The sequence below is a fragment of the Sorghum bicolor genome, chromosome 5, assembly GCF_000003195.3.
Source record: "Sorghum bicolor cultivar BTx623 chromosome 5, Sorghum_bicolor_NCBIv3, whole genome shotgun sequence".
Lineage (NCBI taxonomy): Eukaryota > Viridiplantae > Streptophyta > Magnoliopsida > Poales > Poaceae > Sorghum > Sorghum bicolor.
Genome location: NC_012874.2, coordinates 8,943,069 through 8,961,080, shown reverse-complemented (window position 1 = coordinate 8,961,080; position 18,012 = coordinate 8,943,069).

The window sequence follows — 18,012 nt, the reverse complement described above, 5'->3', positions numbered from 1 at the left end:
GGAGGGTAATGACTTTGATGGATCTGTGCTTGCACGACGGTGTAAGTTATGGTATCCTACTTGTGGGAAAAGTGTACAACCTCTGCAGAGTGTAAATCTATCTGGATAGCCGTGTCCGCGGTCTCGGACGGGTTATGGTTTGGTTTCAACAACTAGATTGGTTAGGATGAGTGAAAACATGTGAGTGAGTGTGATTTTGGAAATAAATGGTTGACTGCCATTGTGTTGTGGGAACAAGGGTTCAACAACACTTAAAATTGTGATCAAACCCCCATTTTCAGAAATACTATCATATGTGGAAAAAGAGTTCTTTTACAACAGTATTTGTGAAATGAAACATTGCATGTGTAAAAAGATAGTTTTATGCAAATAAAACTAAGCCTCATCCTTGATTTATCCATATGCATATATACTGTTATCCCCTTGTGTAGGGTAAGGTTGGATTTGCTGAGTACTTTGTACTCACCCTTGCTTTATTAAACAGAGGAAGATCCAGACTTCGATCCCGAAGTGGCGTTCGAGTAAGGTCGTGTCTGCACCCAACTAAGCCTGTGGCATTGGGACTCGTCAGATGTTCGATTGTGATATCGTTTGTTTCTGGGTCCTTTGGACCTATGTTGTATTTTGGTGTCTTATTATTATAGCGTGCCTTCCTTGTCCACGCTTACCGAGACTACTGCGCTGAAACTTATCTGATGTAATAAATGTGTTACTAGCCTCCTGGGACTAGTATTGTATCACATTTGAGTTCCTGGTTTACCAGGGGCGCTTCATCAACATACGCCAAACAGGTTCCATGTCTGAATATGTCGACCAATTTACCTCCCTGATCGACCAGCTTAAATCCTACAGCCCAAAACCTGACCTCCTTTCTTATTCTACTCGATTCATCGATGGCCTCCACGATGACATCCGAGTTGTTGTCTTGGTTTCTCGCCCTACAAGTTTGGATACTGCGTATACTCTTGCTTTGTTATAGGAGGAAGCTAGGGATTCTTCCAGGCGAAAGGAGCTCAACAAGTCTTCTGCTCCGCACTGGCCATGGTCAGCAGGTCGAGGAGCTTTACCATTGGCCCCACCCCCTGCTCGCCCGGCCATGGATCCAGCTGCTCCTGATGACAAGTCGATCACCACCAAGACTCAAGCAACTGATGACAGGTTTTCTTCTCTCAAGTCCTACCGCCGTGCTCGAGGACTCTGCATCAGATGCGGGGAGAAATGGGCACCTGGTCATCGCTGTGCCCCTACCCCCCTAGCTCCACACCTTGCAGGAAGATTGGGCTCTATGTCAAGATGACTTTGATTGTTCTGACAGCGAGCGTACACATGGTCTAGATCCAGACGACTCCGCCCAGGTCTGCATGGCTCTGTCAGCTTCAGCCGCTTCCAGTGCATTGGCTCCTCATACTATGCAATTCCTGGGTTTGCTGGCCGACCGTTCAGTACTCATCTTAGTGGATTCAGGCAGCAGTCATTCTTTTATCAGTTCTGCAATTGTCGACTCCCTTCCTGGGGTCCGGCCTCTTCCCGCCCCATCGTCGGTCAGGGTGGCAGATGGTGGTCTTGTTGCATGCATTGCAGAGTTGCCTGACATGGAATGGGCAGTTTAGGGTCATTCTTTCCACTCAACTTTGCGGGTGCTGCCTCTCAGTCCTTATGATGTCATCCTAGGGATGGATTGGTTGTCAGCATTCTCACCAATGAAGGTTAAGTGGCAGGACAAGTGGATGTCGATTCCCTATGGTTCCAGTACTGTGGTACTTCAGGGCTTGCAGTCCTCAGATGCTGGTTGCAATATTATTCAGCTGTTTAACATCACCTCTGATCACCTGACAGAGCAAGCTCCGCCACTGCCTCCTCAGGTGCAGGAACTCTTGGTTGAATTTCAAGACCTTTTTGCTGAACCATCATCGCTGCCCCCTCGCCGCGACTGTGATCATACCATCCCCCTGGTCCCTGGTGCCCAACCTGTTTCAGTGCGCCAATATCGGTATTCCCCAAAACTGAAGACTGAAATTGAAAAACAAGTTACTGAGCTCTTGCAGCATGGTATGATTCAGCCCAGCAACAGTCCCTTCTCTTCTCCAGTATTGCTGGTCCGCAAGAAGGATCATTCTTGGCGGATGTGTGTGGACTACAGGATGCTCAATGCCCTTACAGTCAAAACTAAGTTTCTAATTCTGGTTATCGATGAGTTGTTGGATGAGCTTTCCGCGGCTCGCTGGTTCTCCTGTCTGGATCTTCGTGCAGGTTTTAACCAGATTCGTTTGGCCCCAGGCGAGGAATTCAAGACTGCTTTTCAAACACATTGGGGGCAGTTCGAATATACAGTCATGTCTTTCGGCCTAACGGGGGCACCCAACACCTTCCAGGGAGCCATGAACTCCACTCTGAAACCGCTGCTGCGCATCTGTGTCATTGTCTTCTTTGATGACATCCTCGTGTACAGTCCCACCTTCGAGCAACACATTCAAGACCTTCGGCAGGTGCTATCCCTCCTTGCCAAGGACCAGTGGCTTGTCAAGCTCAGTAAATGCAGATTCGCCTAGGAATCAATTACTTACTTGGGACATGTAGTCAGTGCTCACGGTGTTGGCACCGACCCAGCCAAACTCGCTTCCATCCAACAGTGGCCAGTTCCTTCTGATGTTAAACAACTACGCAGTTTCCTCGGGCTATGCGGGTACTACAGGAAGTTTGTTCGGAACTTTGCTGTCTTGGCTTGCCCATGAATGACCTTCTCAAGAAGGGTGTGCTATTTGTCTGGACTTCATTTCACTCAGAGGCCTTCTCCGCCCTCAAGGAGGCTCTCATGTCTGCGCCCGTTCTGGCCCTTCCAGATTTCTCCAAGCCTTTTCATCTCCAGACTGATGCAAGTAACTGCGGAGTTGGGCCTGTTCTTCTCCAAGAGGGCCACCCATTGGCGTTTGTCAGCAAGTCTCTGGGCCCCAGAATAAGAGGGTTATCTACCTAAAAAAAGGAATACCTGGCAATTTTAGTAGCTGTTGAACAGTGGCATTCCTACCTACAGCACAGTGAATTCATTATTTTCACTGATCACTACAGTTTGACTCATATCACTGATCAGTGTCTCCATACACCATGGCAGCTAAAGATGTTCACTAAACTCGCCGGATTGCAATACAAGGTCGTCTACAAGCCTGCCGTGTCCAATTTGGTGGCCGATGCCTTGTCTCGCCACCCAGCTACTCCCGCTCAACTGCAAGCTATCTCTTCAGTTACTCCTTCTTGGATTTCTGAAGTCGTGTCAGGCTAATCCTCTGACCCTGCTGCTACCAAGCTACTCCAAGAGCTCTCTGTCGCCCCAGACTCACCCACCATTTTCACTGTCAGGTGGATTACTGCGCCATAAGGGTCGTATCTGGCTAGGCGGAAACAAGGCCTTGCAGCTTAAGGTCCTCGCGGCCTTACATGATAGTGCCCTGGGTGGTCATTCTGGATTTCCAGTTACATTCAGCTGGGTCAAAAAGTTATTCGCATGGCGTGGAATGAAGGCAGACGTCCATCACTATGTGGCTTCCTGTACGGTGTGTTTGCAGGCTAAACCTGACCGGGTCAAATACCCAGGATTGCTCGTTCCTCTTCTAGTCCCTTCAGAATCATGACAGGTTGTCAGTATGGATTTCATTGATAGGCTGCCCACGTCTGGTTCCGCTAATTGTATCGTGGTGGTGGTTGATAAATTCAGTAAGTTTGCCCATTTCACTCCCCTGCACCACCCGTACAATGCTCAGAAAGTAGCTCAGGTCTTCCTGGATTCCATATTCCGCTTGCATGGTCTGCCATCGCACATTATTTCTGATAGAGACCTAGGTTTTACTAGTTCATTCTAGAGGGAGCTCTTCCGCTTGGCTAAGGTTCAGTTGTGCTTGAGTACCGCATACCATCCCCAGTCCGATGGTCAAACTGAATGGGTAAATCAGTGATTGGAGACATACCTTCGCTGTTTCATCCATTCCTGCCCTCGCCAATGGCTCAAATGGATTTCTCTGGCGGAATTCTGGTACAACACTAGTCCTCATACAGCTCTAGGTGGTCGCTCTCCTTTTGAGGTACTGTACGGGCATCCTCCTCGTCATTTTGGCCTTACTGATGAGTCTGTTTCCCCTGTTCCTGATGTTGCCACCATGATGTCTGAACGGGAAACCATGCTGCTCGCTGTTAAGAAACACCTCCTTCGCGCCCAGCAGCGAATGAAGGCACAGGCGGACAAGCGCCGCTCTGACAGAGAGTTCCAAGTGGGGGACTCTGTTTTCCTCCGTCTTCAGCCTTATGTGCAGTCTTCGCTGGCTCCTCGGTCTCACCACAAGCTCTGCTTCAAGTACTTCGGCCCCTATACGATCCTCGAGAGGATTGGTCCTGTCGCATACAAGCTGAAGCTTCCACCTTCATTGGCCATCCACCCGGTGTTCCACGTATCTCTTCTCAAGGCAGCCCAGCTTCAGCTCCGCCTTCTTCTGCTGCCCTGCCCGAGCCGACCAACGCTCTGTAGGTGCCGGAGAAAGTCGTTCAACGCCGCCTCCACCAGTGCGGTATTCATTCTGTTCCCCAGTTGCTCGTCACGTGGTCAGGCCTGGATAGTGACTTAGCCACTTGGGAAGATGAGGTTTCCATCAAGCAACGTTTCCCAGCTGCACCGGCAAGGGGACATGCCGGAACTCAAGAAGGGGGGGTTGTCAGCAGCCCTCACCCAGGTGAACCAGGAGCTATACCAAGGCCCAAGCAGAGCAAGAGGCCCAAGAAGCCAAGTGTTCGTCTGGCTGGCCCGGAGTGGGCCTGTTCGGCCTGTGAGGCCAAGTCTTCTGTAACAAGGGTTAAGTAGTAGAGTGAGGATGGAGTCTGTAAGAAAAATCATAACCAAAAACCCTATCAACTTTTCCCCAACCGGCTCTCTGCCGGCGGGCTACTCTTCCTTCCTCCTTCTCACCGATCTCGATCTCTCCTGATCTCCGCCGCAGCGAGCGGAGGTCTAACAGTATCTCTGTTGGCCATATATCCCTATATAAACCGAAGACCCCTGGCTCCTGTTTTGTAGATGCTGCATCGCTTCCCTATATAAACCGAAGACCCCTGGCTCCTGTTTTGTAGATGCTGCATCGCTGCCCTAGCTCCGTTTGGCTGCCGCGCCGCCGCCGCTGCCTCGCTACCATCTGCAAACCACTGGCGAGCTTCGCGCCAAGGAAAGCATGTTATCTGTGCTGTCGTGGTTCATCATCGACGCAAGTGCGGTGCCACGATTTCGCGCAACGTGCGCAGGCCATCCCGTCGAGGTCCGTCTTCATCCACCGATTGCCACCTTTCGGTAGATCACATTTGCTCCCCTTTCCCATTAACTTAACAAGCTACTAAGCCTCTTTATACATACTAAACAAGGGCGCTGCATGCTTACTCATTCTCCATGCAGTTCAGAAGTAGCTGGTGGCCATGCATGTTCACCGTCGTCCGCTCCACTGATCCCTGCGTCCTCTCCGAGCCCTCTCGGTTCACGTCAAGCCCTAGGTAATCTTGCCGTGATCCACCCTGTATTTTTGTGTTTTGTCGACTGAAAGCGGAGCCCTAGGACGTGTCCTTGCGCTTCGCCGACAAGAACATCTCCACCGGCCATGGACCTCCTCCACGCCTGACCATGTTAGTCTCGGCTAGAATTGGATCCGGAACTAAGTTTCTTAGGTGTCAGGTGTCAGAGGACCTTTAGTTTTAGTTGGTAACATCAACCCGGACAAAAAGTCTTTTTAGTTCTATTTGATGTTACCACTCTAGAAAGTCCTCACTCATCCAAAGTCATATATATGTGCTGCGTAGGTGAGATGGAAAGGTACTCGTAACGTAATACATGGGAGGCATTATTTTTTTATCGTGGACCTTTAGTCGGACCAGTGATAGTTCACAACAAATCAGATCTGCTAAGGCGTCCACAATGGTGTTCAAAACAAATAAGGTCTACTAAGGGCGTCCGCAATGGTGTTCAAATCGCTAGGAAGAATGTTATTGGCTTCCAATGACAATTTGCAAATAGCTACCTTAATTAGGAAGTTGCTAACTATTAGAAAGTCGCTAGCTATTATGGAGAGTATTGTGAGAGAGTTATTTCTAGAAGATCGTGCTAGATTAACTGTTTATGAGTCGCTAGCTATTTGATCTCTCTCCTCGATAGCCAATGAGAGTGCTGTTTTTTTATTATTTTTATATGTCATCTCGCTAGCTATTAGTAAAGTACTATTGAGAGCCAATAGAATTTCTCCTAGCTAGCTACTCCCTCCGTCCACGAAAGAGCCAATTTCTAGAGTTGTCCTAAGTCAAACTTTTTAAACTTTGACCAAATTTCTAGAAAAAAATACTAAGATTTATGGTATCAAATTAGTATCATTAGATTCATCATAGAATATATTTTTATATAATGTGCATTTTATATTATAGATGTTGTTATTCTTTTCTATAAAGTTAGTCAAACTTTAAAAAGTTTGACTGACATGGATCTTAGAAATTGATTCTTTCGTGGACGGAGAGAGTATTTGATAACCAGCGGATGACCTAATGCATGTATATTCAGGAACACGAAGCACTAAGCTCCATTCAAAAGAGCCTAGGAGACGAAGGGGTCGTGTAAATTCCCTAGTGATGGACTCGTTTTTGTACTAGTTGGGACTTGGGAGCCAGGAAGTCGCAGCAGATTTTATTGTCTTTCCAGGCCATCACTACTCCTGGCGCTTGGGATTCTGCACTGCATTCACACATTCCAGCCAAAGAAGCGGCGTATACGAGAATACCCTTCCCTACATATATACTCCCGAACTCAGAGAAAGCGAATCGTCTTGCGCGCGGCGGCCGCTGCCACTCTCTCTTCCATCTCTCTCTAAGGTGATTGCTTCATCTCTCTCTAAGGTGATTGCTTCAGATGCAAATCCATCTCCTCGTCTTCCTTCGTGGATGCAAATTCATCTCGAAGAGAGGAAGCGAACTGCTACTAGTTGTTTCAACTTAGTTAACCTCTTGCCGTCTTTGATTCTTTCTTTTCGCACAGGCCTTGTGGTGGCATCCACGACCGGACGAGCTGCAGGATGCCTCCTTGGAAAGCGCCCAAGAATGCGTCTGCCGCCACCGCCGCAGTTGGAGGCCGCGACCACATCAGCAACCTCCCGGACAGGGTGCTGCAGTACGTACTCTCCTTCCTGCCGGCGCAGGACGTCGTGCGGACATGTGTGCTCGCCAAGAACTGGCGCCACATGTGGGAGTCCACCACTGTCCTGCGCTTCGTGTGCGGCGGAACGAAGGAACCAGAGTCCATGGGGGACATTCAGGAGTTTGTGGACCATCTGCTGTGCCTGCGAATCCGTGGAGGCGCCATGCCGCTCCATACCTGCGAGTTCCGTCTCCTCCAGGATGATGAAGACGATATGAGAAGCACCATACTTTGGATCCGTATAGCTCTCCAGTGCAAAGTCCGGGTGCTCCAGCTCATCTGTGCAGGCAATTGTCGGGACATTCTTTCGCTTGATGTCGATGGCCATCCTTTCTTCATCTCCCAATACCTGAAGAAGCTAGAGCTTCAAGGGCTTGACACGTTGCCCAACAGATTGCTCGACTTCTCATGCTGCCCAAATTTGGAAGACCTTGAGGTTGATCACTGCTACCTAGGGGATCTCTTACTCATCTCATCACAATCCGTAAAGCGTCTAAACATCGAGTGTTGTTCTTTTGGTGAAGAATGGCGCTTGCCTATCTGTGCCCCGAATCTTGTTTCACTATGGCTTGGAGTCCATAATGGCAGGACTCCATCGCTTCAGAGGTTTCCATCCTTACTCACAGCATTTATCAAAATCTACTGTTATGATCTGGTTGCCCTTGACTCTGATGATGAGAGCAATCAAAGTATTCTCTTGCAAGGTTTATCGGAAGTTCAGAACTTGGTGCTGATATCTCTTGACACCTGCATGGTATCCTTACACACTTGAGTTGTAATGTTCATGCTTATACATTTAAGTTTTATTGATGTTTCTTTGTTTGCCCTGTCTATAGTTTATTTTCAGAAGGGACTTGAAATTTTGCTCTAGTTTCAGCAAGTTGAAGTATTTGCTCCTTGATGAATACTGGTGCGAGCCTGCTGATTTCAGTGCCCTAGCTTGCCTCCTCAAGCTTTCACCGGTGTAAGATAAGCTCACTCTTCAACTATATTCATGGGTATATAATTTCAAATGCAACTGCTTTGTTATAGAAATTAGAATAAATTATTGCTTCAATTTGTGGATTGATCTTCGCAAAATCGTTATGTTTGCTGCAGGGACCTAAACATAATGTGGAGATTAAACTGAGCTGCAAACCGTTGGAGATATCAACTGAAATATCACAACACCTTAAGACACTTGAAGTCAACTGTAAAGTGTATGACAAGAAAGTTCGCAATGTTTTGACGTTTCTCAGTAAGAAACTTCACATATGTAAGTTAACTGGCATCATTGTTCTTGTTTTCCTTATTTAGTTGTACTGAGTAGTAATACTTGCTATTAGTTCTGAACCAAAGTAATTTACTAATTTTACTTTTGCGTGGTGACAATCATTTTGTTACATTTTGTTTCCTTGTCTAGTTGTCTTATCATCAACATTAATTTAGAATGTTGTACTGCAGTAAATTTCAATCGTATCATTTGATTTTTCTTTGTTTCTGCCAGAAACATAAAAAAGATGACCACTAATTGAAAGGCAGAGCTCCTGCTATTGAGTTCAAAAAAAAGATGAATAGTGTTTTACCACAATGCACTTTTTTTTTTAAAAAAAATGAGAACGAAGCACGGGTTTGGTTTCCTTCGCTCATTGGGTTGCTAATTTTTGTGGCAACTTTTATTGCTGCATGTTCTTTTGATTTGGAAATTATTAAGACTTCCTCAGAAATTTTCTAGCACTTCAGAGCAGCACAACCATTAATTTTCCGTGGTTACTCTAAAATATATAACACCATGCATTGTGAATATATAATACTTCTAACATTCTTTTTTATGTATATCATATTAGTTTTATTCTAAGTCAAACATTTTCATCTTTGATCATCAATTTTAAGAAATTCAGATAAGAAAATATTTGGCATAGAGAATCTAAAAACATACTAAATCTTATGTTGTTAACATGTACAAATTTCTTAAAATTGATGGGCCAAGCTAGAAATGTTTGACTTAGGACAGAATTAATGATATGTAAAAAAGAAGGAGGGACTACTAATACAACTATTGTGTAACATTTTCATTTAAATGGCGATGTCCTATTATTCTAAATAATATTTTTTCGAGAATGATGCATATTGTCATATTATACGGTTTGGTTATTTTCTTTTTGTTTGGAAGTTTTTTCCTGTCTTAATATTGTTACCTTTTCTATGTGTTTCTCATGTATTTTTTATATGCTCCTCAACTGATAGCATGCCTTTGATATATGTAAAGGGTTCCAGTTCAGCGGATAGAAGGCTATGCATGAGAACTGACCTACAGGCACTTAATTAAGTCAAGGTTAAGTTTGATCAACTAAAGCAGCACAAGACTTGATGATGTCATTTTTGTCTGTAATCAGGTAGCAGGCGTGGTACCGCGCTATGCAGTTCAGGCTACCATCTCGCTTAATAGGAGCTTGCTCAAGCTAATTCTACTATTTTTATATGTTCATTTCCTTTAATGATGTATCAGAAACCTAATAGCACATTTTGCTTGCAATGTTGAACCTTTGCTAAGGAGCGATCACTTATATTCCTCGAAGTTTGATATTCTGGCCTATCTATTGTCTCTAGCATTGCTGCAATGGCTAAAATGTTCAGATGTTACCGCATTTTGCGCAAGCCAAAGTCTAGAGCAATGAAGTCGGTTATACCTGATAGAAGTGTTTTTGGTTAAATGGTTGTTGGTTCTTTCAAAAAAAAAAACCATAATGGATTTGTAATGTATTGGATATCTTTGGTCATGGTGTTTGGTTTAAGTGTTGTGGTAATGAATCAGAGAGCTTGCATGCAGTGTATTGTGTGCTTTCCTATTTCAAGAACGATTGGTAACCGACCTCGTCTGCATTATATTGAGTAAAAAGGAAACCAGCATGTGATCTCCATGGCAATGTTCTACTTTGTTTGATTCTCAAAGTAGTATTTGGCAAATATGAAACGACTTTGCTTAATGAAATACATGCCACGCATGTTCTCGAAAAAACTTCTGGGTTTTAAAGTGGGACGCACACTGCCTGATGACACCAAGTCCTTTAAGGGCAGCCATTAGAGCAACCACTTTATATATTAACTGGATAGTCTATACGAGCAGTTTTGTGCCAGTGGGCTATAGCCTATAGCTATTGTTATTGTCACAATGTTGTATCTTTGGTTGAGGAATAACATATCTATTTTCCCACTTCATCTGTCAAACCTGTCGCTCAGGGGATGCAGCCGCCGCCAGTCCCTCCCTCTTGTTGCGACCATCTCTTCTTGCTGGCCTCGCCCTTCATCTGGATGGCATCTCCACATCAGATCAACCTCCAAGGCGTGGCCACTAGAGCTAAGGATGGGGACGGTGCTCCAAAAGGATATACCCACGGTTCTTCTCTAACTAAATTGAGAATTCTTTCCCTCACTTTTTTTATTTAGTTTATTAAGTTACACTAGAGAAAACTGTGGGTATCCATTTAAAACACCACCCAGACTGATGAACGTTAATTAATACTGCATACTCCCTCCGTCTCAAAAAAAAACCGTTGTTGTTGACTTCTATTTTAATATGACTTATTTGATCATTAGAGATACTTTAATAATCATTTATCTATTTTAGAATTTGTACAAAAAATTTGAATAAGACGAGCGGTCAAACATGATTGGTCAAAGTCAACAACAACAGTCTTTTTGAGATAGAGGGAGTACTTATTTGGCCATTGAAGACTACTGAGGATACATTCATTTGTTTTTTTTTGCTACAAATAAATAATGTGTATTTTTGACCCAGCACATTCCCGTCGCATCCAAGGAGATGCTGAAGTCTCTGGCCACTCGAAGGAAAAATTCTAACCTTATAAAGGAAAAAGAAGAAAAATATGCTAAATTCTAGGATGATTAAAATTCTTAAGCATGATGTTAATCCTGACCAACATTGTTTTAATTGTATGCTTGAAGCACATCTTATATACTACAACTTATTGAGGCATTATTTTACTTGAATTTTTTCAGTAAATTATGCAGACTATATTGAACTTAGGAAACTGAAATTTGGGAAATGGTACCTGTGGTTGATATACAATTCGTGCAGTGGAGTGTGGCTGACGAGGCTTATTCGCAGCAAACGTGGTATTATCAAACGAAAGATCATCATCTTCTAGCATTGCCGATTGGTATGAGCTCGGAGAGTCTAAGTGGGCTTGTCATCCTCATCTTCCTTGAAGCTGCAAAGTGTCAGCTTGGCCACTGCTTTGTCTGTAGCCTGATTGGTGAGATCCAATTGTGCCTTCGGCTACTGTTGGGCTAAGGCAATGTCATTGACCTGAGTAAAGAGCAAGTCAAAGTTCTCAAACACCTGCTCCTAGTTCTTCTGTTCTTCCACTGTGTTCTTGGCTTCGAGAAGGAAGGAGGTTTGAATAGAAGGCTTGGGAGGCGACGTGATTGCCAATTAAGAAGACAGCCGCCGAAAGTACAAGGATAGAAAACCTATTTCAGAAATCCTCCCCATAAGTGCTCAACCCCATTCTCCCCAACACTAGGGTCCACGAATCGACCAAGGGATTTTACATGCAAACTAAGTCACGGAATCGAATCAAATGGCACACCCCTGCTGTCGCCACCATGGCCAAATCAAAGCACAATGGAATTTTACACGCAAAAAAGCCATGAAACAACCCTAGTGCACTTGAATAGGTCGCTAGAGAAGAAACTCATCACATGTACGCCAGAGTGTTGAATATGTTCCAAATTCAGTTGCACATTATAAAGGCCGACTTCTGACGGAGCGAAGCGGAGGCCCGTTGCCGGAGGCTTGGGCCGGAGCGACGAATGCCTTCCCGATATTTAATGCAACTTCATTCCTTGCTTCCTTGTGCGCAGCCTTCCTAGCTAATTGCCTCTCCGGCCTTGCGCTTGGCACCCTTGAATGCAGGATGATCAATTTGCCACAATAGAGGTCTAGCATGATGTGCCTCACAATAGAGGTATCTGTCAGCAGCCCTCACCCAGGTGAACCAGGAGCTATACCAAGGCCCAAGCAGAGCAAGAGGCCCAAGAAGCCAAGTGTTCGTCTGGCTGGCCCGGAGTGGGCATGTTCGGCCTGTGAGGCCAAGTCTTCTGTAACAAGGGTTAAGTAGTAGAGTGAGGATGGAGTCTGTAAGAAAAATCATAACCAAAAACCCTATCAACTTTTCCCCAACCGGCTCTCTGCCGGCGGGCTACTCTTCCTTCCTCCTTCTCGCCGATCTCGATCTCTCCGGATCTCCGCCGTAGCGAGCGGAGGTCTAACACTGGTATCAAAGCTACCGGTTCGGTGCCTTCACGCTGGATTCATTCGGCGGCCACATCCACTACACCCGCCTGCAGAGGTCTCGAGGCGTCATGGATCCAATTGTCAAGACGACCTTCGAAGAGGTGCTTCGGCGCTTCGATTCCTTCGACGCCAAGTGGGAAGCCAAGTTCGCGGAGTCCGAGGCCTCAATCCAGGAGCGAGCTATGGAGGCGGATCGGCGCCTCCTCACGCTGGAAAGGTCTTGCGCCGATCTCCCATTGCTACCTCCTCGCGTCGCTGCGATGGAGAGGTTCTGCTCTGACCAAACAGAGCAGAATGTGGTGGCGGATGATTGGGGCAGGACCATGGAGCGTCACGTCGGAGAACTGGAGCAGCGCGCGGACGACATCGAGCTCATCCGCTTCACGAAGATCCGCGACGAGAGGGATGATCGGGTGGAAGCCCTGGAGAACGCGCACCAGGTGCTCGACGAGTGGCGCCCGTGGGTGGAGGCTTCGATCTACGACATCCGTCGCGAGATCCGCCGCTCCTCCAACCCGGACCTGCGTTCGGCTCAGCACGGCGCCGTTCGCATCTTCGAGTCGGCCTCCGCGCGCCCATCTGCCGGAGAGAAGGTCGATTGGCGCAGCTGGCACTGCGAGCAGGGGTATGGGTCGGTGACGACCATAGCCCCACCCCTCAACCATGGTATGAACTCTTCCCGTCCTCTTCCATTTTTCCCCGTTTGAATCCCATTCCTCTACCCTAAACCCTCCCGATCCCTTCCCAAACCCCACACACCAAGCTTACCACCCGCCAGTACTCTTCCCCTCCAAATCCAGCACCACCCAACCACTTCCTACCAATTGCCTCAGCCAATTCACCCAATGCCGACCACCTCTGCTGCTCCCGCCCCTTCCACCCACTTCCAACCCACCCAATTGGGCCGCCTCCCTAAACTCGATTTTCCCAAATTTGATGGTGACCATACTCAATTTTGGATCACCTGTGCCTCTAACTACTTTGAGATTTATGCTGTTGAACAACCCATGTGGATACGGGTGGCGACAATGCATTTCACAGGAGCCGTTAAACGCTGGTTGCAGTCCATCGAGCACCAACTTGCATCCATTGATTGGACTTCCTTCTATGCCCTGATTCATGAGCACTTTAGCCGTGATCATCATGAATCCCTTCTGCGCCAGCTCTTCAACATACGCCAAACAGGTTCCATGTCTAAATATGTCAACCAATTTACCTCCCTGACCGACCAGCTTAAATCCTACAACCCAAAACCTGACCTCCTTTCTTATTCTACTCGATTCATCGATGGCCTCCACGATGACATCCGAGCTGTTGTCTTGGTTTCTCGCCCTACAAGTTTGGATACTGCGTATACTCTTGCTTTGTTACAGGAGGAAGCTGGGGATTCTTCCAGGCGAAAGGAGCTCAACAAGTCTTCTGCTCCGCACTGGCCATGGTCAGCAGGTCGAGGAGCTTTACCATTGGCCCCACCCCCTGCTCGCCCGGCCTTGGATCCAGCTGCTCCTAATGACAAGTCGATCACCACCAAGACTCAAGCAACTGATGACAGGTTTTCTTCTCTGAAGTCCTACCGCCGTGCTCGAGGACTCTGCATCAAATGCGGGGAGAAATGGGCACCTGGTCATCACTGTGCCCCTACCCCCCTAGCTCCACGCCTTGCAGGAAGTTTGGGCTCTATGTCAAGATGATTTTGATGATTATGACAGCGAGCGTACACATGGTCCAGATCCAGACGACTCCGCCCAGGTTTGCATGGCTCTGTCAGCTTCAGTCGCTTCTAGTGCATTGGCTCCTCATACTATGCAATTCCTGGGTTTGCTGGCCGACCGTTCAGTACTCATCTTAGTGGATTCAGGCAGCAGTCATTCTTTTATCAGTTCTGCAATTGCCGACTCCCTTCCTGGGGTCCGGCCTCTTCCCGCCCCATCGTCGGTCAGGGTGGCAGATGGTGGTCTTGTTGCATGCATTGCAGAGTTGCCTGACATGGAATGGGCAGTTTAGGGTCATTCTTTCCACTCAACTTTGCGGGTGCTGCCTCTCAGTCCTTATGATGTCATCCTAGGGATGGATTGGTTGTCAGCATTCTCACCAATGAAGGTTAAGTGGCAGGACAAGTGGATGTCGATTCCCTATGGTTCCAGTACTGTGGTACTTCAGGGCTTGCAGTCCTCAGATGCTGGTTGCAATATTATTCAGCTGTTTAACATCACCTCTGATCACCTGACAGAGCAAGCTCCGCCACTGCCTCCTCAGGTGCAGGAACTCTTGGTTGAATTTCAAGACCTTTTTGCTGAACCATCATCGCTGCCCCCTCGCCGCGACTGTGATCATACCATTGTCACACCCAAATTTAAGGATAAATTTGAGTACAATAATCTCATGTGCGCCCCAGGAATAGTCGCGCACACAAGTCGACAAATTACAAATGTATCATAACAAGTGTCTTACAAAACGTTATTACAACACAAATATATCAAAGTCTGCGACAAACGGAAAATAAACTCATAACTAGCTATGACAAGACAACTCCAACACAGGGACGACCGACTGGGGGATCGCCAACCTAGAAGTCCTCAGGAAATTCCTCGTAGAAGCTGTCATCTGTTACCCATCCGGAATTTTGTCCAAAAAGAAAGATAAAGACAAGCGTGAGTACATCTCGTACTCCGCAAGCATAACATAGGTTATTATGCGGCTCAAAGAGGTCAGACACTGGCTACTGCAGTTAGCATTTTAATTGGTTAATATTTTAATCCTATTTAATCATCATTTATGCTTAAGCTCCCGATTAGCCCAATGAGCACATGATAATAACACCGTTAACCTTCACGGCTAACACCATCACCATCACGGTTAAACCACATTAATCATCACGATCAATGCGTCAGATTTTCATTAGTTATTTCCCATAACCATCCACACCCAACTATTCCGTAAGGGTCCAAGGCCGCTCATGTCCGAGAGCACGGCTAGTATACCAGTTTGATCAAACTCTGCGCAGAGGTGTGCACTTTTCCCGTAAGTCGTGTTACCCATATGCCCGGGGTTTGCAAGACCCACTAACACTACCAAGGTGAGCGGGCAGGGAACACTATGAAGCCTTCCATAGGCCTCGCCTAACCAGCTAGGGCCGCGAGGTTTCCTCGGCAGGCAGATATAGAGAACCCCCCTTTCCTATGGCACATTTCCATCACGGCTATACACATAGGAACAGAAGCAGTTCTATACCCAAAGTGGCAAGCCCCTCTTGCGCCCTTTCGGGTAACCTCTAACCAGCTAGATGAGATCCTATTACTGAGCTAAAGTTAGAGCCATATAACCATCACGGTTGCACTGTAAGTCCCGGATTGTCGCTTACAGAGAAGTCCTTACGGAGGGTCTAGGTCAACTCGACCGAAGTCAATTGCACCATAGCCCTTTTTCCCAACATTTATCATCATATTCATTAAAGTCAGAGTGATAGTAAATTCTCAATTAATTAAAGCACTAGCAAAGCTACCCACATGCATCCTACCCATAGGTGTCATAAATATGTAGTCAGGTAGCTAGGATGTCCTTAGGGTTACCAAATTAGACACATGCAGATGCGTAATTAATTAAGTGAATAGGTGTACAAGGGAAACCCATGTTATACTTGCCTTCAGTGAAGGGGAACTGCTGCTGGTCCTGCTGCTCCTCGTAGTAAAATGGATCACCCGCGGACACGTCACCGTCTGCGCTCGATCGGTACCACACAACAACACGCATCCAGGTTCATTCATACAAGCAAACAATCATTTAATTAGAACAGTACACCAACAGATCAAAAATGAAATAAAATACTTAAAAACAGAACCTACGATTCACTACGACCACATCGATACGAAGATCACGAAAATCGGAGCTAAAACGACCAAGTTACGACTTTTTCGGCGATTTCCTATAGGCAATTAATTAATTTAACCTAACCCTGAAAATAAAAGTGGCAAACTACAGAAACAGCAGTACTATCGTGTAGAGAATTTAACTACGAATCCAACGCAATTTGAACGGGTCAAATCGGAGCTATAACGAATATTTTATGGCCAAAACAAGTTCAGTGGCATTTCTGCAATTTCCTGAAAGCGTATTTTGACCTAACCGACGGATAATACGTTTTCTAACAGAGAAAGCGTAATTCACTGGAAGGCGCTAAGGACTGCGGCTCGAAACTTAAATTTCAGGGGGGGTCTTTAGCAAAACCGACCCGCGAAGGGGTACGGTGCACTCAGGGCCGTCGATCTCATGATGATCGGCCAAGATTAGAAGGGGGAGGGGATAGAGAGGGGGGAGACGGCGCGCCTGGCCGGAGGGGAGGAAGGAGGCGGCGGGGCTCCATGGCCGGCCGGCCCGAGCTCGCCGGAGCTGGCGGTTTGGAGGCTTCGGGCCACGGTTTTCAAATCCGAACGCACGCAGAGAGAGAGGAGGGCAACGCGGATCCAACCCGGGGCATCACGCGGCCAGAGAGGCGGCTTGCAAGGGGGCCGACGGTGGCGCCATGGCCGGCCCCGACGGTGCTCCTAAGACGGCCGCTAGAGGCGCTAAAAATCAAGGAAAACGGGACGGGGAAGAAGAGGGAGGTGCTACGCGCTCACCACGACGAAGAACGGGAGCTGAGGCGGCTCGAGACGACGGCTTCGCGCGGCGGACGGCAAACTCCGGCGACGGCTTCTCTGCGCAGAGCCGAGCGGAGCGAAGACAGGGAGAAAGAAACTGGGAAGGGGGGAAAGGAAGGCTCGGGCGCGCGGGGGTATTCTCCAACTAAAACCGAGGCGCGGGGGATGGAACGTGGGGGAAGCGGGGGCTTCGGTCCGGGACGGTTCCAACCGAGAGAGAGAAGAGCGGGGCGGCGGTTGGGGGGAGATGAAGCTGACAGGCGGGCCCGGCCTGTCAGCGGGTGAGAGAAGGGAAAGGGAGAGGGGGGGCGGCTGGGCCGCGGCCCAGGAAGGGGAGGGCGCGCGCGGGGGGGGTTTGGGCCGAAAGGCCGAAATGGAGAGAACGGGGGAGAAAGAAATTCCTTTTTCTTTTCTTTTTCCCAAACAAATTTTCAAAGCATTTCCCAAATGGATTTTTAATCAATTTTGATTTTCAAAACACTCATCACATAAAGGAATGCCCCAGCATGAATGCAACAATAAAGCTTTCTCTAAGCTTATATCAAATTTTAATTTCTCCAAATTTATTTATTTTCCTATAGTGAAAATGCTCACAAAATAAATTCATTTAAATTCAATTCATCTATTTTAAATAAGTAAAGTTTTTGGGTGTTACAACCATCCCCCTGGTCCCTGGTGCCCAACCTGTTTCAGTGCGCCAATATCGGTATTCCCCAAAACTGAAGACTGAAATTGAAAAACAAGTTACTGAGCTCTTGCAGCATGGTATGATTCAGCCCAGCAACAGTCCCTTCTCTTCTCCAGTATTGCTGGTCCGCAAGAAGGATCATTCTTGGCGGATGTGTGTGGACTACAGGATGCTCAATGCCCTTACA